Raw genomic sequence first — 23139 nt, 5'->3', positions numbered from 1 at the left:
TGCTCCCTTCTCTCTTCTCTGCTGGCAACTCTTACTTCTCTTGCTTCCTTAATGCTTAATTTTTATTTTTGGGCCCAGGCCCCATTGCTATGCTAAGCTAAGCTAAGCTACCATGTGGCATTCATTCGTTTCTATATAAGCTCAGATGCATTCTGAGCATCCAGAACAGTAATTTTAATGTTTTGAGAAGACCATAAAGTGGACACCATTTGACTTATGCAATTTGAAACTGTGGATATAAGAACTTTATTCTGAGAATAGCCAGCATTGATTTTATTAACATCCTGGTGTAAATAAGGTATCACCACGTGTAGAACTCAAAAAGAATGATAGGTTGAGTTTTCATTAAAAAAACAACTGCAACGTGGTAAATGTATTCATAAATATGAAAGGACAGGCTCTTAATAATTATTAACTATCGCATACTGTATTTTTTTCTCAAGATTTGTTTTTGCATAAGTTTGAAAAAACAACAGATCATAAGTTTAGGATAAATTACTTATCATGAATTTAATTTTCGAAGTGGCACTAATGATAACACTCATACTGAACATAATTTCGCTTGCATAGACTGATTTTGCAGATCAAGCAATAATTGCAGATGGGCTTTCTGAGGTCCCAGATAGCTTTTCTGATTTCCTTTTCTAACTTTCAGAATTTAGTAAATTAGCATGTGATCCATTGATACTTATGTGTAGACACTAGTCCCTAGAGACAACTATTTTTGGTCAAATCTGGGCAAATGCAGTCCCAGAAAATTCCGAATGTGACAAACAAGAAACACGTGTTGTAAACAAGTCAATGCTGCTAAAAATACAAACTTGCAGAAACAAAGATACTATTCTGACATGGTTTTGCACATAAGACTGACATGGTTTGCACATAAGACTGGCATAGCATGTTTCAAGTACACACATATATGTCAGAAGGTAGGGGGACATACCATATTCTGTCCCCCCTGGTTGAAAAGGTGGGGGGGACATGTCCCCCCTATCCCCCATCAAATTGCGCCCATGGACAGATTAATTCAATAGAGACTGATGAATTCATGTTTAAATTATAGTACCTATGCTATAAAAAATAATAATTGGTGGTGCCCCGAGATAATAAGTATTAAACCCTAAATTAGTTATTTTGGTGAGCCGCTATATTGGGCCTAGTCCAATCTAATTCCATTTGGGAGTTTAACTCTCATTCACTATAAACTATTGCATCTTATGGTTCCCCGGTGTGAGCCGATCGTGTTTTATTCCATAAACAAATGCTACATTTTTGGTGCTCCCGTGTGGAGGCATAAAGATTTAAATAAAAACATTACAGTGCACTTTTGGACATCTCGGGATTTCTCCATAACTCTCACTGGACACAAAACGCACTTTTATTGGCCCGCAACCACAGAGTTTAAAGAACTGGACTCTTAGGGTTACTTATTTGTTGTTTTGGTTTGACTAAATGAGTTTTCAATTTAATTTGTACATATTGCTAATTTAGCTTCAGTTTTGTATATATATATATATATATATATATATATATATATATATATATATATATATATATATATATATATATATATATATATTATTTTATTATTTTTTTTTCAACTGATTTGTAATATATTCATTCAAACATATATTTGTTTCATTGTCTTTATTTACTGTCGATGCCCTCCAGCAGCCAAACCTAATCTTCTGAGAATTTTTCTGCACTGGCCCTTGTGTAATTATAACATCAATTTCACATTAACACAATGTGTCAAACACAGCACTAAGGTCTAACAGCACCAGAACCGTAGTGGTGTCCGAATCCATTGAAAGTAGAATATCATTCACCACTTTAATAAAAGCTGTCTCTGTGGAATGATATTTTCTAAAAGCAGACTGCAGTGGATCAAAAAGATTATTCTCAGTAAAGTGGTCCACAAGCTTCCGGGAAACCACTTTTTCTAGAATTTGAGCAAAATGATAGATTTGATATAGTTTTTCAATATACAAATTTTTTTTAAGTGAATCGCAAATTCATTCATGAATGAACGAATTTATGCTACAGTTTAATCACTGCACATTTGAAACATTTAGGGACAGATCCAGAGGTTAATGACAGATTAATAATTTCCAACACAGTTGGCCCAAGAATAGCCCACAGGTCCTTAAATAGTTTTGTTGGTATTGGATCAAATAAACAGGTTGTGCTTTTAGTAGATGTTACAAGTTTTGTCAGCACACCGAGATACTATCAATTTCTGCAAATCTAGGTAATACCTCAGTGATGGCACCCACCTTGATTGCAGGGTGTAGTGGCTGAGTTAAGACATGCTGGGATATGTTTAACCTAATGTCGTCTATTTTCTTCTCAAACTAATCTAAGAAATCTTGTGCTGTAGAATGAATAAGCGCTGCCACCATGTCAAACAATGTCGAGTGTCGAGTTATGCTTGTTTTTGTTGATCAAATCAGAGTAATAGGTCCGCTTTGTAGCCAGTAATGCATGCTTATAGTCTAAGATAGGATCACGCCACATGAGGTGGTGCAATGTTTCTAATTTTGAACTACACCATTTGAAGTGTTGACTTGAACATAGTATACATTCATCTGGGAAGAACTGTAGCCTCAGTGTTGTCTGTTATGTCCCAGAAGTGGAAGCAGCAGAGCCCACCATAGTGCATAGTCACTTTGGCCTGCTTTCACAAACATCAACAGCTTCCGGGTGTTTCACATTCTTAGAATTTTCAGACTCAGCCAACTTTGCTACACGTTTTTTACTTTTGTTTAGCCTACTTAGATCCACGAATCTCATATAACAGTGCCTATGATAACCCCAGTTGTTGTCCTGCATACAAGCCCACGTACATTCATCACTGTCACTTGTGTGTGCATGCGAATGTCCTACCTCAGCCTGTATTTTCTCTGAAATTTCAATCAGTTTTTTATTACAGCTTGGCCTACACCATCCAAGCTTACACATTGATTAGCACATTCACATATTTTGTTGAAAACAGCCTGGAAAATTGGAGTTATTTTGCCTTTTTCATCTGGTAACACATGAAGACAGCAGTTCATGGAGGCTGCCACCTTGGATTTCAGTCTAGTAAGGCCTGGTTCACACGGCAGGATAATTAGGCCGATATCGGACCCAATCTCCCCCTTCTGACAATCTTAAGGACGCCCCGACAATCGTGATGATGATAAAGATAATCTTATCAGATATTCTTGCCATGTGTGGTGTGTTAAGAGCGCTCAGATCTGCTATTGGGGATATTCAACATGTTGAATTTTTTGGCCCGATATCGCAGTGTGTGTTGTGTCCTCCGACCACAAACGAGCACGCAGCCTGCTGAATGTGATGTGCAGCCAATCAGAAAGCGAGGTGACGGACGTACAAAGTGGAAAATAAAATCAAAACAGCTGTTCTGACTTACCAGAAAGTCCGGTGGTCGCGCTGTCTCCACTCCTTTAAAGAACGCCTTTTCTTTTTGTATTGTTTTTTTCCCTCTGTTTTAAATAGTCCACAATTATCTCCGTTTGTTTACTCTGAAGTCACGTTTAATCTCGAGAGATTTTGCGAGATTTCCTGTCTGACCTGAGAATGTTCATGTGTGAAACCTGTTCGTGTGTGGTGTCGTTGTCCTTACCATGTGGCTGAACACCACACACTGTACCACCAAACCTGTTAGAGCTATGATTTTTTTATCGTCACGTGTGGTCTCTCAGGTTTTGGAAACCTAAAGATCATTTTAAAATTTTGTCGTGTGAACCAGGCTTAAGAGGTAAGAATATGCTAATTAATAGTGCCACCTAGTGGCATAAATTGGAACTAAAACTAATGATTAAAAAAACAAGATAATTACACTCAAATTTCTAATGATCTGATGAGGAAGCAAACCAGAAGTGACATCCCGCAACCAAATCTTTTTTTTTTTTGTTCCCCAGTACTATTTTAGATCACATCATGTGACCTTCAGTTCTAGGGGTCTTTAAAGTGGATGAGGCGAACACTGATCTGATGAGGAAACAACCCCAAAGTGATGTTTTGTGATCTGACGAGGAAGCAAACCAGAAGTGACACCGTCACGACCGGGTCCTGATGGCAGATGAAACAGATGGCATGGCACGTGACAATTTAAAATGACTACACCCATGGTTCTAGGGGTCCTCATGGCGAATGAAATGGGTGGCATGGCACATGTGACCATTCCAAATGACGGCACCCTCACGGTGGATGAGACAGATGGCCCAGTTGGATTTGTTTATTTCAGCCTCACTCGATTTGGTATAATGATGAGCACCATTTGGATTTCAGAAATGTAAGATTTTAATGCTATTAGAATGGTTGTTGTGCAGTGCTGTGAGCATCAGGATGAAGGTGAGAGTTGAGGATGTATCTGTGGCTGTGCAGTTAAGGGCACTCTGCGGCACTGCCCCTATGCCATGCTCTGATCTTCAGTGATTTGATGTGTTGCCTTCTCCACCACTTTCTATCATACGTGTCTCTTTTCATTACAGTTTGTGCTTTGCAATGGCAATTATTCTGTGATTTTTCCAAAGCAACTGTAGGGCTGTTGCCTCCAGTGATCTTTCAATAATGTGGTAGCAGACTCTCAGCAATGTTAAGGGGTCTCCGCAGCTCTGATGAACATTCATTGATTGAAGCTGTGCCTTTGAAAGGGAGACTTTTAATTGTCAGCTTTTCAGAGCTTGTCTCTTGTGATAGCAGCATCAGAAGAAATGCTCTGCAACACCTCTGCTGCCATTTATCTGCAGTAGCAAACAGAACAGAGAACTCCTCAGTGTCAACATCTATTTTTCTTCACACTGACTTCGTATCACTCTGCGAATGCTCTGATGTCACTTCACAACACCACTATGCTTAGCTTCTTCTTTTAATCCACACAATAATTCATGTGGCCTGATCCTTCCATTGAACAGAATTCTTCATTTATAAATAACTGTCACACTTTAGTGCCTAAACAAGCCAAAGAGCGAACACTTATATGCATGACTTCACTGTCAGATGTTTGACACCGGGGGTATGTTGCGACTGTGTCCAGAGCATTGATTTCTATTTAATCCACTAGATGGTGGATGCAGCCTGTGAGCTGTTGCCAGGCAGCCTCCATCTTGCTTCACATTATTCTGCATCGTCAGGCATTAGATTAAACAGAAATAGATGATTTGCTGACTTAAACTTGGGTTAAAGTTATCTGAAAATGCTATTTTGTGCAGCATTCAGGTGCAGCACCCAGCTGACAAAGGAGTATCAGCTGGTTAAATAAAGGTTAAATAAATAAAAAATATATACGAGGTCTGTTAGAAAAGTAACGGACCTTTTTATTTTATGCAAAAAATATATGGATTTGATTCATATGTTTTTACGTCAGCCAAGCTTGAACCTTCGTGCGCATGCATGAGTTTTTTCACGCCTGTCGGTTGCATCATTTGCCTGTGGGCAGGCTTTGAGTGAGCACTGGTCCACCCGTCTCATGGTTTTTTCATTGCGAGGAAATGGCGGAATGATTTGGGCTTTGCTCCATCAGAATTTTTTCAGAAACTGTTAGAGACAGGCAGCTGGAAACCATTCGGAAAATTCATTTGCCTTTCGGTGAAAATTTTTTGGGCTTCACAGAGATTAAGGAGTGTTACTACCGCTTTAAGGATGGCGCGCCGCGCTCTGAGCCGCGATTGACAGGCTGAAACGACCATTTCATTTCTAAACGGATGGCTGTGTGGCTCCGGGACCATCCTGTGCAATTTCTCTGGTTATCACAAGAGCTGGACATCAGCCATTTTCCGGCAGATTTCACTTTTAACAAGAGATTTTGTCATGGAAAGCCACGCGGAGGCTTCGCGCGTCACGACGGATTCGCTGATGGAGCGAGACAAAGAACACCTCCGTTTTGGAGTGTCAGAGGACAAGTTGGGACATGCCCAGCTCTCCATAATTTCTCTTATACTCACTCGACTGGTAAGCCACTGAAAGCTGAGATAGGCATGAACATTGATCATGTTCATTGATTTCTATTTGTCTGGAGTGAGGAGTGGGCCACCCCTCTTGTCGGATTTCTTGTTATGTGTCGGACGCAGCTCGGAGAACCGACCAGCGTTTGAAGGACCCAGTATGAAATAAGCAGAGCACGGTACAAAGGCTAACTGAATTTAATACATAACAGTGATAATACAAAAAGGTGCGGTCTGGCGTGGTGCGCTCCCAGCAGCGCTAACGGTCCGGAGCCAGAAGCTGTTTCGGACCCAAGGACCCCGCCGACACCCCCCAGGTGGCCGCAACAACCGAGTCTGTGAAAGAAGGAACCATTATGTGAGTCCACACTCTACACACAGAACACTTAAAGGTGTACAAACAGCAAACACTTCCTGGCTTGATTACTGATCAGCTTCCCAACCTGCAGGCATGGAACATCCCGTTCACAAAACTCCACCGCAGTGGAAGCTGATACATGACTAACATACAGCTCAATACAATAAGGTGTGAGGGACACCACATTTACTGACTGTATAACTGTTAGTCACAAAATCCAACGTACCTCAGGAAGTGTGCTGACGAGCGTGAGACCTCACCCCCTCCTCTTTCACAGACCGTGCATCAAACCTGGACATTCTCAGCGTCCGCTGCTGATGAGATGGCTCCCGAGACGACGATCTCACCCGTCTGGTCACAAGGTCGAGTCTCTGGCCAATACACACTGTGCACTCCAGTCTTAAATGCCAACATGCTCCAATCCATCCAGATGCACCTCAGCTGTGAGTCCTGACGAGTCGCAGGTGATCAGGGTGAGGTCCTGACAGCCTCAGCAACACAGCCACTCAGTCCCAAATGCACGCCACCTGGGAGGAAAACAAAAAGACAAACAAACCGGCAGCCAGGCCCCCCCAGCCATATAACAGTACCCCACCCTCACGGGAAGCCTCCCGGCGACCACACACACCCGGCCCAGGAGAAACACCCCCCTCCAGGGACCATGGCTGGAAACCGCGTCTGCGCCCGTCCCCCAACAGACTGGCCGAACTGGCTGCATCCTTGCCCTTGTTTGACAGTCTCAGCACAGGTGTGGCCAGGAGTTCCTACACCTGTGCGGTCAGCCTTTAACCAAACATGTGTGATTAGTCATAACACAAAACAACCAAAACACCCCCCCCCGCCCCAGGGGACCGTCCCATCAAACCCCAGGGAAGGGGAAAAAGGAAAAACAACCCAAACCCAAGCCTACAAACAAAAATGCCAAAATACCCCCCCTCCTCCCCCCCAAACGACACGCAGGGACCAACACCCCCCAGAGGGCCACCCGCCAGCTCCAGGAGTAATAACCACGGCCGAGGTCCCTCTGGGATCCACCGTCACCCACGGGGACTACCAGCGCCCCCCAGAGGACCACTCGTCAACCCCAGGAGACGCCTCCCCTCACGACCAATGGACCCAGCCCCGGCCGTCCACGGCTAGATGGACCCAACGCCTTTTCCCCCCCAGAGGACACCACAGTCAAACCCTGAGGGCGGAAACTGGGGGAGGGAAAACAAAAAAAAAAACCCAAACCCCCCTCCCCTCCCCTCCCGGGTGCAGAGGCCACCTGGGAAACGCCCAGCACAACCTAACTGCACCCCTCCAGCAATGCCGACACTACGGCACACCCGGCTGGAGTCAGAGGAGAAGAGAGGGCACAACAAAAAACAAAGAGAAAAAAACAACCCAAATACCACCCCATCACCCCCCAGGGGACCGTTCCATCTAACCCTGGGGATGTGAAACAAAAAGAAACAAAAGAAAAAAAAAAACAGACCAACACACAGTTGTTTGGGTCCCCGTTTTTCTTTTTTTTTTTTTTTGTTTTTGTTCTTGTGTAGCAAAGGCTACAGGGTCACACCCCCAGACAAATATTGGACAACAAAAAAGAAAAGCCCATACAAAAACCAACTCAAAAAACACCCACACAAAATGAACTAACACAAAACAAATCAGTGAGTTATACCGTCAAGCTCAACCAAATGGAACACACCTGTTCCTACTCCAGAGCTTGACGGTACCGTGATTCAGTCACCACAAGGGGGAACCAGAGTGCTAAAAATGAAAAAACCCCTTGGGCGACAGAAAAAAACAAACGAGCTGCTTTTGTGTGCGCAGCTGAGTGCAACACACAACCAAAATGTGCTCAACTAAATAACGCCGGAGCTGATACAACAGACGCAGTAGTTACCTTTGTCCGGGGAAACGGGGCTACGACTGTAACACAGGAAGCCCAGCGACCCGTGCTAACAGAGCTCCGCCGTGCGCGTGAACCCATTACAAACGCACTCTTGCAGCTCCCGTTTACACCTCCCATCCGGTCGGAGTGTGACGCGAAGCCGTCGCCAGTCACACTCCACCACGATCCACGGATGAGGCACAACACAGGAACACGGCTGCAAGAGAGCACAAATTAGTATCCAGTAATGGGTCTCAAACACGCACCTTCCGGGCGGAGAGCCCCGCAACTGATCCGGATAACCACTGAACGTCTGCTGCCGCCTTCCCGGCGCGTTACCGTCTCTGCTAACGCTGGGTCCGTGATGTTTGGCCAGAGACTACTGTTATGTGTCGGACGCAGCTCGGAGAACCGACCAGCGTTTGAAGGACCCAGTATGAAATAAGCAGAGCACGGTACAAAGGCTAACTGAATTTAATACATAACAGTGATAATACAAAAAGGTGCGGTCTGGCGTGGTGCGCTCCCAGCAGCGCTAACGGTCCGGAGCCAGAAGCTGTTTCGGACCCAAGGACCCCGCCGACACCCCCCAGGTGGCCGCAACAACCGAGTCTGTGAAAGAAGGAACCATTATGTGAGTCCACACTCTACACACAGAACACTTAAAGGTGTACAAACAGCAAACACTTCCTGGCTTGATTACTGATCAGCTTCCCAACCTGCAGGCATGGAACATCCCGTTCACAAAACTCCACCGCAGTGGAAGCTGATACATGACTAACATACAGCTCAATACAATAAGGTGTGAGGGACACCACATTTACTGACTGTATAACTGTTAGTCACAAAATCCAACGTACCTCAGGAAGTGTGCTGACGAGCGTGAGACCTCACCCCCTCCTCTTTCACAGACCGTGCATCAAACCTGGACATTCTCAGCGTCCGCTGCTGATGAGATGGCTCCCGAGACGACGATCTCACCCGTCTGGTCACAAGGTCGAGTCTCTGGCCAATACACACTGTGCACTCCAGTCTTAAATGCCAACATGCTCCAATCCATCCAGATGCACCTCAGCTGTGAGTCCTGACGAGTCGCAGGTGATCAGGGTGAGATCCTGACAGCCTCAGCAACACAGCCACTCAGTCCCAAATGCACGCCACCTGGGAGGAAAACAAAAAGACAAACAAACCGGCAGCCAGGCCCCCCCAGCCATATAACATTTCTTTTGTCTGGGAACTTTCTGAGAGACTGGCGCTTTGCTTGATCAAAATTTTTTCAGAACCTGTGAGGCACATCGAAGTGGACACCATTCGAGAAATTCAGCTGGTTTTCACTGAAAATTTTAACGGCTGATGAGAGATTATGGAGTGGTACTGTCGCTTTAAGGACTTCCCACGGAGCGGGACGTCGCGCAGCGCTCCCCGTCTGCCTGTTTCAAGCTGAAAACCTCCAAATTTAAGCCTCTGTTGACCCAGGACGTCGTGAGAGAACAGAGAACTTTCAGAAGAGGTCGGGATCAGCAGTTTATCCAGACATTCCACTGTTAAAGGAGATTTTGTAATGAAAGACGTGTGGACGGATTGGCACGTCGGCAGGCAGACCTCGTATATATACATGAGGTCTGTTAGAAAAGTATCCGACCTTTTTATTTTTTGCAAAAACCTGATAGATTTGAATCACGTGTGCTTGCATGAGCCAACCTTGAACCTTCGTGCGCATGCGTGATTTTTTTCACACCTGTCGGTTGCGTCATTTGCTTGTAAGCAGCCTTTGTGTGAGGATGGGTGGAGTCTCTCGTCGTTTTTTCTTTGCAAGGAAATGGCAGAACGGAACAGTTTGAATGCACGACGCGGAGTCTAAATGCACGAAGTGCATTCAAACCGTATAATGCACGGCTTCGAGTTGTTTAATCCGCTTATACCATGGTCCCACACAGTGAGCTAACACACAAATATTTATTTAAGTTAACAGAACTTGATAAAAATGTGTGAGTATTTGGGACTATTTTATGTTTTGTCTCCAATGCGCTTACCGTGTCTGCAGGCTTGCGGCGCAGCGGGCCACTCACACCGCCCCCCTCTCTGCTGTGTGGAGCTGTGGCAAACTCTGGCAAACAGGTCCAAAAACTACGCTCGCTGTTTTGATGCGGAGCGCTCGGCAGCCCGCAAGGATCGAACCGTTCTCTTCTTCTTTCCCGTCTTCAATCTTGTCCAGTTCGTCCGATGTCAAATCTTTATGCCGTTGCTTTTGCTGTTCTTCTCGTTTGCTCTCCTCCTCTTTCCATTCCTCAAACATTTTATTTTGGTCAAAAATATTAAAATTCACTTGGAAATCCATGTTTTGTTGCATTTCTGTCATTCACCTGTCAAAACACAGCTGATCTGCACCAACTGATTTGCGTGTTGCTATGGTGATGACCAGAGTGGAATGATTATAACAGTGACTTAACTCGCCGAACTACGTGTGTGTATACACGAAAATAATGCACGCCAGTTAGACATGGAATTCTCACTGACCATGGTGTGTGTATATATATATATATATATATATACTTTTTTACTGAGCTATGATATAAAACATGACAAACTGTGGAATACATGTATTAAATTGTAACTTTAAACTGTGCTGTTCTGTACAGCTTATTTTTCTCTGCAGTGCATCTGCATGTTGGTACCAGCAATAATTCTTTATCCCATCCCCCTCCAACCTGTTACCCTTATCTAGAATAAGTTGAAGATTAAGAAGATAAATGAATGCGTGAATGAATATAGTTATTACTAGGGTTGAGCCGGATACTCGTTTCAGATGAGTATCCAGTATGGATAAAACATTTTTGACGAGCACAAGCATGAGCCGAATAAAACTCAATATCTGTGCTCGTGCTGAAGAAAAATTCTCATTGGCTAACTGACTGTCATCATGCTCTGTGATTGGCCAGTCACACAAAGCACCCGTCCCTCCCTACACAGACACGTCTCACTCTCTCTCTCACACACACACACACACAGGATTTGCTCTCTGCACTTGGCTGGATAATGGCTCACATTGCTCTGTCAGTACTCTTTAAAAAGTTTTTTTCATCTTGCCTTTTTTTCAGTTTGCCTGATATTTAAAGTTACCTGAACTTGTTTCGTATCATACGCGGTGCTTTTGACAAGACAGAGCTGAAAACGTTGGTCACTGCCTCCACTCTGGTCGGGTTTTTTTTTATTTTTTATTAACCGTTTGTTTGCTCTTCGTTTTGTTGGTGATATAAAGTCAGTTGGAAAACTTTGCTCGTACTGAACGTGGTGCTTTTGAGAAGAATACAGTGAACAAGGCTGACATATTTCCCTGTTTGCCATCACTGGATGTTTGCATGAATCACCAAGTTCACACAGATCATTAAAAACGAACCGGTCTTACAGACCACTTACACACATATAGTACACACATGTAGCTGAACAAACAAAGTAGCCTATATTAATATTTTTATTGAATATGGCTGCATGCAATATCTGACACTTTCTCACTGCAGTTCCTAATTTCCTACCACATTGAATGTCAATTATGAGGCTGTTCTGTTATTCATTCATACACTTAAGAATATTCATGTTCTGAGTTTATAAAAAAAAACTTGTTCTGTAAATAATTCTCTTATTTTTGTGATCAAAAACATTTATTTGAATCTCAATTTTTAGGCTGTTCTGTAAATAGTTTTCAAATAAACAATAAATATAGCAACTTCTGATCAATCCATATCAATTTCAGACTTAAAATAATGTACTGATTTAAGTCCCAGCCATTTCGGGTTAAACCACGCCCACGTCTGGTTTAGGCCCCGCCCACTACGAGTACAGATACGGATACAGATAACATGGTTGAACAGATACAGATAGTGGTGTACTCGCTCATCCCTAGTTACTACAGTGAGGGAAACATTTTCTAATTCACTATTGCCATTTTACCCACAAGTAAGCCTTCTCTTCTTCTGTCATAGAACATATTGTTCCACAGACACATAGCACAGTTAGTGAACAAACATCCTCCACACTTCCCTGTCACTTTCACATCTCGTTGCCTTCTTCTGTAACAACCCTGTCCAATTTTTGATGTCACTCATCCAGTTCCTTCTCTGTATGTCTTGACCTCTGTTTCCTGGAATCTGGACATGCATGATTGTATGTGTCAGAATTCCTGGTTGCCTTTGTTGTCAAATATTTCAGTTTTCTTTCTTTGGTAATATTGAGTGAGGGTGTTTGTTTTCCAGCAAGTTTATCCATGTGTGCCCTGACTGATTCATTTCTGTCCAGTGGATGCTTTCCAGTCTTGTGAAAGATTTCATCTCAAAAGCCTGAATCTTCTCTATTTCCTCATTGTTGGTCTACTTTTTACAAACATACAACAGTACCAAAACAACTGTTGACCTCGTCAGCCTCATCTTCATACAGAAACTGATCTATTTGCTAACTCTGCAAGAGAAGACATTGCCCTTCCAACTCTGATCTTCACCTCTGTTGTAGATTTCCCTTATCAGCAATTGTTCACCCAAGATACTTGAAGGTCTTATTCAGTGACCAATACCTCACTCTTTTCTACACTGCTTGTTTTGTCTAGTCTCCTTACATCAGTGGTGTCCAAAGTATTCCAGAAAGGGCCAAGAGGGTGCAGGTTTTCTTCACAGCCACTGTCTCCAGCAGATGATTTCACTGATGAACTTATGCAGGGTTCTTGACAGTGGTGCAGCGAAGTGCTGATCCACGTCCTGATTGGCCCACTCTGCCTGGCCGTTGGACTGGGGGGGTGGAGCTCAGATGACAGACTGACTGTGGCCCCCAGTGCCGAGCAGAAGGCCTTCCAGACATGGGATGTATGGTCCGATACAATGTCCAATGGGATGCCATGCAGACAGAAGACATGGTGGTCCAGGAGGTCAGTTATAAGAATATAACTTTATAGACTAAGTTTGATCCACCTGTGATCTGTATTGTGGATTTAGCAAATTTTTGGTTTTAAAATTGAAAAGCCCTTTTGTTCTATATTTTGTATTGTATTTAGCTTATGAAAAGTCACTTCTAACAGGACTTTGACCTTGAAAATTTTTTCCAAGGCAAAAATTTGTGGAATTGGATGGATGTTTGCTCTCTACAAGCGTGGTGCTCTTGTTTCCTGTTGTGTTTATAATAAATATTTATATTGATTTACAGTGTGTTTTTCCTGGTTGAAATGCAGATATGAATGAATGAATCTACCAGACTTAAAAATGTCCAAGGTTCATTAATCAAGAAATCGTCTCATTTGAAGCAACAACAATGTTCAAGTTATGGTTTTAATTTATAGATGAACACTACTTTACTTTAAAGCTATTTTAATTAGGCCCTGCAACAGACTGGTGTTCCTGTCCAGGGTGTACCCGCCTCATGCCGCCCCGTGACCCTTAATTCCTTAATTGCAGTAAGCGGTTGAAGTTGAGTGAGTGAGTTAATGAGCTATTTTCATTACAACTTTTCTAATGTAAGAAATGTTTAACTTCAAAATGTACACTAATCATAAATTAATCTTGAGGATAATAAAAAATAAATTTCTGAGGATTTTCTTTTGAAAACTGTTGTGTATAAATTAGCAGTTCCGATGCTTGTCTGACACATTTCTGCACACTGTTGTCTTCCAAGTTTTGGCTTGATGCCTCATTTCTATTGGATGCTTGAAGCTACATCACAGCATGCAGCAGTGAAAGTTAGATTGAGTTGAACTTTGACCGTGGTGAATATATATATATATATATATATACAAGGTCTATTAGAAAAGAAACCGACAGTTTTATAAAAAAAAAAAAACTATATGGATTTGAATCACGTGCGATTACACCAGACATGCTTGAACCCTCGTGCGCATGCGTGAGTTTTTTCACGTGTGTCGGTGACGTCATTCGCCTGTGGGCAGGCTTTGAGTGAGCACTGGTCCAGCCCTCTCGGCTGAAATCCTTTGTCTGAGACGCTGCTGGAGACGGCGCGCGTTGCTTTATCAAATTTTTTTCAGGACCTGTGAGGGATATCCGAGTGGATACTATTCGAGAAATTCTGCTGGTTTTCGGTGAAAAGTTTAACGGCTGATGAGAGGTTGTGGCGTTTCTTTCGCTTTAAGGGCAGCTCACAAAGCGGATCGGCGCGGTCGGAGGTGGCGTCCGTCTGGCTGTTTCGAGCTGAAAACATCCTAATTTAAGGCTCTGTTCACCCAGGTCGTCGTCAGAGAACAGAGAAGTTTCAGAAGAAGTCAGCATGAGGAGTTTATGTGGACATTCCACTGTTAAAGGAGATTTTGTAATGAAAGAACGTGCGGGCAAATTCGCCGAGTCGGTTCCGTGACGCCGCCGCAAATCCGTCTGCGCCGCGACAGGAAAAACACCTCTGTGTTGAAAACCATTTGTAAAATTCAGGCGACTTTTGATGGCTTTCAACAAGTGAGTATCTGAGAAATTGGGCCTGAAATGTGGGAGTTTTCAGCTTGAAACAGCACAACGACTCTGCCTCGGAGCGCAGATCGCCGTCAGGCGCCGTGGGCCGTCCTTAAAGCGACACTTACAGACCAAAATCTCTCATCAGCCGTTAAAATTTTTACTGAAAACCAGCTGAATTTATCGAATGGTGTCCACTCAGTTGTGCCTTACAGTTTTTGAAAAAATTTTGATCAAACAAAGCAGCAGTCTCTGAGCCATTCCTAAACAATGAAAAAACAACGAGAGGGTGGGCCACTCCTCACTCAAAGACTGCCCACAGGCGAATGACGTAACCGACAGGCGTGAAAAAACATTCGCATGCCCACGAGGGTTCAAGCATGTCTGATGTAATCACACGTGATTCAAATCCATATGGTTTTTGAAAAAAATAATAAGGTCCAATACTTTTCTAACAGACCTCGTGTATATATATATATATATATATATATATATATATATATATATATATATATATATATATATATATATATATATATATATATATATATATATATATATATAAAAACATATATATAAAAGCATTTTGGAAATCAAAGGGCCTGTCACAGTGGCGTATTCGTAGAGCTGCTCATTGAAGCGTTGTGTTTCATTTAAATACGCCCGTACTCAGCCTTTAACATTGTTCGTTCATACTTACAGCTGCGTGTTTTCGCGTTTTAATATGTGCACACAGTCGCGTGTGCCATGCCGCACCAGTTTCAGTGCTATTTTCTGCCTCTGTGGAAGTGCGCTCTGTTCTCTACTGCATGGTGTGGTGCGCCCCAAATCAGAGTCATTTAACATTATTATTATTTTTTGCAGCGAGTGTGAGTTTATTTTAGAGTCACAGCTCTTTTCAGCTTTGATCAGACTGATTGATCAGGGCGTTTGATGAGCGCACCGACATGTAGCAAGTGCGCGTTTATTTTAAAGAGTCACAGCTCTGATTAGACACAGAGAAAGAGAGAGAGAGAGAGAGAGAGTAAGGGAGGGAGGGCGCTTTTATTTTATTTTAAGGAGTCTGATAGAGGAGAGAGAGCGGTTTTATTTTAAGGAGACTCAGACTCCTCAAAATAAAACTGCTCTCTCTCTCTCTCTCTCTCTCTCAGAGAGAGAGAGAGCGCTTTTATGAAATGATGTGACACAGTGAAACAGTCCTCATATAATTAGTCCTGTATGATAAAGTGAAGCAACGATCTTTCAGTATTTATAGCTCCTGAAGAACAACAGGGAGATGTGAAGTGGCGTACAGTACCGTGTTGAAGCGTGGGCGGGCTCACAATAATGGACAGTAGCACAGCACTGCGTGTTCTCGCATTAAGGCTCCGTGCTGTGCTGTACGCCAAAGAAAATTAAACATGTTTAATTTCTTCCATCCTACGCGCGTAGCCCTCAACATACTGCTGCGTATTGAGAAAAAACTCCTTGTGAAGTGGGCGTAGAGCTGCTCATTACAGCATAGACGATACGCTGTAATGAGCAGCTCTACGAATACGCCACTGTGACAGGGGCTTAAACCTGCGGCTGCCACACACTTGTGTCAATTAACGGCTTCCTATTTAACCCTGGGCTGAACTTGAGAATGCCGCCAGATCTTTCCATCCATGGAAATGGTAACCTTGCCTCGTTGTAATGTTACTGTTTACCAGTCTGTTATTCCAGTTTCCTCCCACATTTAAACACATACAGTTTAGGTGAAATGGAAACTTTATAATTGTCTTGGCTTTATAATTCTCCTTTGCAAAAGAGGTCTTGAGCTCAATGGGACTAATCTAGTTAAATTAATACCCAAAATCCAAATTTACTGTGGTCTTTCACAAGCCCCTTTCACACTGGCGCAAATGTAGAGCTGCGTATTGTGGTGTAGCTTCTACGCCGAGTTGAGCAGCTCTACGCCCACTTTTAGCAGCTCTACGCCCACTTTTAGCAGCTCTACACCGGGTTTTTGCTCCCTACGCAGCACTATGTTGAGGGCTACATGCGTACGACGGAAGAAATTAAACATGTTTAATTTTTTCTGCGTAGAGCGCTAGACATAGAAAATATTCAGTTTTAAGCAGGTCTGCCCAGCACAGCGTTACCGCATGCAAGTCTGTGCAACACTGCGCTCCTGTACACATCCAAAAACTGAGTGAGTGCATCCAGAGGAATCAGCTGGAGAACAGGATCATCAGACGCCCTGATCGATCAGGTCTGATCAGACCTGACTGGAGCACTTCATTCACGGCAGCCTTTACCACAGCCAGACTCAGCAGCAGCTGTACACAATGAAAATGATCCACCAAGACAAAAAGTAATAAATAAATAAAATAATGTTAAATTACTCTGTTTCTATTGTGCACCACACCGTGCAGTAGAGAACAGAGCGCACTTCCACAGAGGCAGAAAATAGCAGCTATGGCAGTAATACAACTGTAAAACCCTCATGATACAGTCCACTGTTTTCCAAGTGCAGCGATTGTCCCATTTGGTCAAAAGGAGAGCACTCACTAATCATGTCTGGGTGGCTGATGAGTGGAAAATGTACCATGGGTGACTCCGCCTCTAAAGATCCAAATCCCAGCCACCCTGCAGTTGAATCAGTCATTTCTCCATGTCCGCCCTCCTTGATTCTGGGGCGAAGGCTAGTTTCATTAACCAAAACATAGTCAATAGATTCAGTGTTCCCCTAGAGGAACTGCCCAGCCCTCTAGGGGTCCAGGCATTAGATGGTTTTCCCCTCACCTTCATTACACTTGCTTGCCTCTACTGGTGGTTGGCTCTCACTGCGGTATTGTATCACTTCCTGTTCCGGAGCACAGCGGTGTTTTTCTGTATCTGTTAGCTGTTTAATCTGCGCAGTTAGATTGATCTAGTTATCTAGATTACGATTTGTTTCCCAGTGTAATCTTCACGTGCCTTAACTAAAGCACTCCTTCTGCTGAATCACCTCTAAATTATTTACACATTATTCACTTTGCGTGTTTTTAGGAATCCACTAGCTTAGCGCAGCTACTAGCTCTTAGCCGATTTAGCATGGCGGCTTCTCCTGTCTCTCCTGCACTTTTCTGCTCTGGGTGTGAAATGTTTAGTTATTCCTCGGCCTCCTTTAGCAGTAACGGTACTTGTAATAAGTGTAGCTTATTCGTAGCTTTGGAGGCCTGGCTGGGCGAATTGGAAACTCGGCTCCGCACCGTGGAAAATTCTACAGCTAGCCCGGCCCCTGTAGTCGGTGCGGACCAAGGTAGCTTAGCCGCCGTTAGTTCCCCTCTGGCAGATCCCGAGCAGCCGGGAAAGCAGGCCGACTGGGTGACTGTGGGGAGGAAGCGTAGTTCTAAACAGAAGCCCCGTGTACACCGCCAACCCGTTCACATTTCTAACCGTTTCTCCCCACTCGACGACACACCTGCCGAGGATCAAACTCTGGTTATTGGCGACTCTGTTTTGAGAAATGTGAAGTTAGCGACACCAGCAACCATAGTCAATTGTCTTCCGGGGGCCAGAGCAGGCGACATTGAAGGAAATTTGAAACTGCTGGCTAAGGCTAAGCATAAATTTGGTAAGATTGTAATTCACGTCGGCAGTAATGACACCCGGTTACGCCAATCGGAGGTCACTAAAATTAACATTAAATCGGTGTGTAACTTTGCAAAAATAATGTCGGACACTGTAGTTTTCTCTGGGCCCCTCCCCAATCGGACCGGGAGTGACATGTTTAGCCGCATGTTCTCCTTGAATTGCTGGCTGTCTGAGTGGTGTCCAAAAAATGAGGTGGGCTTCATAGATAATTGGCAAAGCTTCTGGGGAAAACCTGGTCTTGTTAGGAGAGACGGCATCCATCCCACTTTCGATGGAGCAGCTCTCATTTCTAGAAATCTGGCCAATTTTCTTAAATCCTCCAAACCGTGACTATCCAGGGTTGGGACCAGGAAGCAGAGTTGTAGTCTTACACACCTCTCTGCAGCTTCTCTCCCCCTGCCATCCCCTCATTACCCCATCCCCGTAGAGACGGTGTCTGCTCCCAGACCACCAATAACCAGCAAAAATCTATTTAAGCATAAAAATTCAAAAAGAAAAAATAATATAGCACCTTCAACTGCACCACAGACTAAAACAGTTAAATGTGGTCTATTAAACATTAGGTCTCTCTCTTCTAAGTCCCTGTTGGTAAATGATATAATAATTGATCAACATATTGATTTATTCTGCCTTACAGAAACCTGGTTACATCAGGATGATTATGTTAGTTTAAATGAGTCAACACCCCCGAGTCACACTAACTGTCAGAATGCTCATAGCACGGGCCGAGGCGGAGGATTAGCAGCAATCTTCCACTCCAGCTTATTAATTAATCAAAAACCCAGACAGAGCTTTAATTAATTTGAAAGCTTGACTCTTAGTCTTGTCCATCCAAATTGGAAGTCCGAAAAAACAGTTTTATTTGTTATTATCTATCGTCCACCTGGTCGTTACTGTGAGTTTCTCTGTGAATTTTCAGACCTTTTGTTTGACTTAGTGCTTAGCTCAGATAAGATAATTATAGTGGGCGATTTTAACATCCACACAGATGCTGAGAATGACAGCCTCAACACTGCATTTAATCTATTATTAGACTCTATTGGCTTTGCTCAAAATGTAAATGAGTCCACCCACCACTTTAATCATATCTTAGATCTTGTTCTGACTTATGGTATGGAAATAGAAGGCTTAACAGTATTCCCTGAAAACTCCCTTCTGTCTGATCATTTCTTAATAACATTTACATTTACTCTGATGGACTACCCAGCAGTGGGGAATAAGTTTCATTACACTAGAAGTCTTTCAGAAAGCGCTGTAACTAGGTTTAAGGATATGATTCCTTCTTTATGTTCTCTAATGCCATATACCAACACAGTGCAGAGTAGCTACCTAAACTCTATAAGTGAGATAGAGTATCTCGTCAATAGTTTTACATCCTCATTGAAGACAACTTTGGATGCTGTAGCTCCTCTGAAAAAGAGAGCTTTAAATCAGAAGTGCCTGACTCCGTGGTATAACTCACAAACTTGTAGCTTAAAGCAGATAACCCGTAAGTTGGAGAGGAAATGGCGTCTCACTAATTTAGAAGATCTTCACTTAGCCTGGAAAAAGAGTCTGTTGCTCTATAAAAAAAAGCCCTCCGTAAAGCTAGGACATCTTTCTACTCATCACTAATTGAAGAAAATAAGAACCCCAGGTTTCTTTTCAGCACTGTAGCCAGGCTGACAAAGAGTCAGAGCTCTATTGAGCTGAGTATTCCATTAACTTTAACTAGTAATGACTTCATGACTTTCTTTGCTAGCAAAATTTTAACTATTAGAGAAAAAATTACTCATAACCATCCCAAAGACGTATCGTTATCTTTGGCTGCTTTCAGTGATGCCGGTATTTGGTTAGACTCTTTCTCTCCGATTGTTCTGTCTGAGTTATTTTCATTAGTTACTTCATCCAAACCATCAACATGTTTATTAGACCCCATTCCTACCAGGCTGCTCAAGGAAGCCCTACCATTATTTAATGCTTCGATCTTAAATATGATCAATCTATCTTTGTTAGTTGGCTATGTACCACAGGCTTTTAAGGTGGCAGTAATTAAACCATTACTTTAAAAGCCATCACTTGACCCAGCTATCTTAACTAATTATAGGCCAATCTCCAACCTTCCTTTTCTCTCAAAAATTCTTGAAAGGGTAGTTGTAAAACAGCTAACTGATCATCTGCAGAGGAATGGTCTATTTGAAGAGTTTCAGTCAGGTTTTAGAATTCATCATAGTACAGAAACAGCATTAGTGAAGGTTACAAATGATCTTCTTATGGCCTCAGACAGTGGACTCATCTCTGTGCTTGTTCTGTTAGACCTCAGTGCTGCTTTTGATACTGTTGACCATAAAATTTTATTACAGAGATTAGAGCATGCCATAGGTATTAAAGGCACTGCGCTGCGGTGGTTTGAATCATATTTGTCTAATAGATTACAATTTGTTCATGTAAATGGGGACTCTTCTTCACAGACTAAAGTTAATTATGGAGTTCCACAAGGTTCTGTGCTAGGACCAATTTTATTCACTTTATACATGCTTCCCTTAGGCAGTATTATTAGATGGTATTGCTTAAATTTTCATTGTTACGCAGATGATACCCAGCTTTATCTATCCATGAAGCCAGAGGACACACACCAATTAGCTAAACTGCAGGATTGTCTTACAGACATAAAGACATGGATGACCTCTAATTTCCTGCTTTTAAACTCAGATAAAACTGAAGTTATTGTACTTGGCCCCACAAATCTTAGAAACATGGTGTCTAACCAGATCCTTACTCTGGATGGCATTACCCTGACCTCTAGTAATACTGTGAGAAATCTTGGAGTCATTTTTGATCAGGATATGTCATTCAAAGCGCATATTAAACAAATATGTAGGACTGCTTTTTTGCATTTACGCAATATCTCTAAAATTAGAAAGGTCTTGTCTCAGAGTGATGCTGAAAAACTAATTCATGCATTTATTTCCTCTAGGCTGGACTATTGTAATTCATTATTATCAGGTTGTCCTAAAAGTTCCCTAAAAAGCCTTCAGTTAATTCAAAATGCTGCAGCTAGAGTACTGACGGGGACTAGAAGGAGAGAGCATATCTCACCCATATTGGCCTCTCTTCATTGGCTTCCTGTTAATTCTAGAATAGAATTTAAAATTCTTCTTCTTACTTATAAGGTTTTGAATAATCAGGTCCCATCTTATCTTAGGGACCTCGTAGTACCATATCACCCCAATAGAGCACTTCACTCTCAGACTGCAGGCTTACTTGTAGTTCCTAGGGTTTGTAAGAGTAGAATGGGAGGCAGAGCCTTCAGCTTTCAGGCTCCTCTCCTGTGGAACCAGCTCCCAATTCAGATCAGGGAGACAGACACCCTCTCTACTTTTAAGATTAGGCTTAAAACTTTCCTTTTTGCTAAAGCTTATAGTTAGGGCTGGATCAGGTGACCCTGAACCATCCCTTAGTTATGCTGCTATAGCCGTAGACTGCTGGGGGGTTCCCATGATGCACTGTTTCTTTCTCTTTTTGCTCTGTATGCACCAATCTGCATTTAATCATTAGTGATCGATCTCTGCTCCCCTCCACAGCATGTCTTTTTCCTGGTTCTCTCCCTCAGCCCCAACCAGTCCCAGCAGAAGACTGCCCCTCCCTGAGCCTGGTTCTGCTGGAGGTTTCTTCCTGTTAAAAGGGAGTTTTTCCTTCCCACTGTAGCCAAGTGCTTGCTCACAGGGGGTCGTTTTGACCGTTGGGGTTTTACATAATTATTGTATGGCCTTGCCTTACAATATAAGGAGCCTTGGGGCAACTGTTTGTTGTGATTTGGCGCTATATAAAAAAAATTGATTGATTGATTGACCTATCACGCTGTTTGTTCTCTTGCACCTGATTACATCCGGTAACCACCACGAGGAGATGTAATTTTATATCATCTCCTCTTCCATAGTTCTATGACACCCATGGTTACTTCTTCATAATCCGACGGATTGGTCGACCGGCGCAATTACCCAGTGGAGCGAGAGGTGCCACTCCCTTTGTTTACATTCTGCCATTCCGATTAGTCAGTCCTCCATTACCTTGTCTGTAGACACCCTGCCGGATTTGTCTCAACAGCCCACAGCTTATCACGACCTCACCCCTGTTTTCAGTAGACAGGGCCCGGTCTCTACCCCTGCATCATCCCTACAACTGTTCCATCGATTTGCTTCTCTGTGCCACTTTACCACTGAGTAGGCTATTCAATCTTAATCACTGGGAATGCAAATTGATGGAACAGTATATGCAGGAGTCCCTCAAGTCTGGCATCATCAGAAACTCCTACTCCCCAGTGGGTGCCGGCTTCTTCTTAATGAGGAAGATGGATGGCACCCTCCATCTGTGCATTGATTAATGAGGTCTCAATAACATAACCATTAAAAACAAGTTTCTGCTTACCCTCCTCAGCTCCACATTCAAACCCACCATGGAGCGTAAATTTTTACTAAATTGGACCTCCGTAATGCCTACTAACTCGTCCGCGTGAGAGAGTGAGACAAATGGAAAATGGCCTTTAAGACCCGTCTGGACCATTTTGAATACCTGGTCATGCCCTTTGGGCTGACCAGTGCTCCTGCAACCATTCCAGCTCTCATTAAGTGATGCACTGCACAATTTCCTGGAAAGATTCGTGGTTGTCTATCTCGACAACATCTTAATTTTCACCCAAAACCTCACTGAACATCAAACTCATGTTCATCAGATCCTGCAGTGGCTGCAGGAGAACCGACTGCTCATGAAGGCAGAAAAGTGTGACTTTCACCTTTCCTCAGTATCTTTCCATGGGTTTGTCATTGCTCATGGGCAGATTCCTCCTGACCCATAAAACATCTGTGCCGTGATCGAGTGGCTAGCTCCCACCAACCATAAACAGTTACAACGATTACTCGGGTTCACAAATGTTACCGT

The sequence above is a fragment of the Thalassophryne amazonica genome, chromosome 1 (assembly GCF_902500255.1).
Source record: "Thalassophryne amazonica chromosome 1, fThaAma1.1, whole genome shotgun sequence".
Lineage (NCBI taxonomy): Eukaryota > Metazoa > Chordata > Actinopteri > Batrachoidiformes > Batrachoididae > Thalassophryne > Thalassophryne amazonica.
Note: the sequence above shows the minus strand (reverse complement) of the source record.